Below are 1142 nucleotides of genomic sequence, written 5' to 3'. Positions count from 1 at the left end.
GCAGCAGCGAAGCCGCTGACGTGCTGGTTTTGGTGCGCAGTGTGCTGCTGCTGCTGCTTTGCTGCTGCTGTTGACCCTGCTCACGCTGCTGCTGCTGCTGCTGCTGCTGATGCTGCTGCTGCTGCTGCTGCTGCTGCTGCTGCTGCTGCAGGAGTTTCTTTGGGCGTGATGGACAGCTGCGTGTGGTGTCTTCGCTGCTACGCGGAGGGTCGCTATCCCCATGTGCTCACATCCCGCAACTTCGTGAAGGTAAACCCTAAACCCTAAACCCTAATTGCTAAACCCTAAACCCTAGCGCTTAAACCCTAGACCCCAAACCCTAGCGTAGTCTGCAGCTCTAGGCTTTGCGGCGCCAGACTTGGGGTTTCACCTTGAGGGTTTAGGGTTTGGGGCTAGGGCTTGGCCTCGTGGCTTATGGAAAAGGGTTTAGGGTTTAGGGTTTAGGGTTTAGGGTTTAGGGTTTGGGGTGCTTGCACAGGTGGATCTTCTGATTGCGGGGGCAACAGCGGACGGAAGCGACTGGCAGCTGGACGAGATAGAGAGGTTGATTGGTAAACCCTAAACCCTAATTCGGGGACTCACAAACCCTAAATCAGCAAACCCTAAACCCTAGACGGCCAGCCCGAAACCCTGAGTCAGCAAACCCTAAACCCTAAACCGCAGGGGCTGCAGCCCTGCAGCAGCGGCTGAGGCTGTCGCGCGGGTAGTGCCTGCGGGCCCGGAGGCGCGGCTGAAACGCTAAACCCTAATTTAGGGTTTAGGGTTTCAGTGTTTAGGGTTTGGCTGCGCAGAGGCCATTGAGCTGCACAAAGATGATTGGGATGAAGTGGCGGAACACGTGGGAGGTGGACGTACACCTCAGCAGTGCGTCGAGCGGTTTATAAAACTTCCAACTCAAGAGCCTTTTCTGGAGGCCAGCAAACACGTCGTCAGGTAAACCCTAAACCCTAAACCCTAAACCCTAAACCCTAGGTGCTTGGGCGGGCCGTGGGCCCCAGCTGCGGGCGTGGAGCTGGTGGCGCGGCTTTAGGCGCCGTAGATATTTCGGTGTAAACCCTAAACCCTAAACCCTAAACCCTAGCCCGGGGTCCGTCGAACTAAGCCGTAAACCCTAAACCCTAGATTCGTGGCAAGGGGAATCG

The sequence above is a fragment of the Eimeria necatrix genome, genomic scaffold (assembly GCF_000499385.1).
Source record: "Eimeria necatrix Houghton genomic scaffold, Enh_scaff96, whole genome shotgun sequence".
Classification (NCBI taxonomy): domain Eukaryota; phylum Apicomplexa; class Conoidasida; order Eucoccidiorida; family Eimeriidae; genus Eimeria; species Eimeria necatrix.
Note: the sequence above shows the minus strand (reverse complement) of the source record.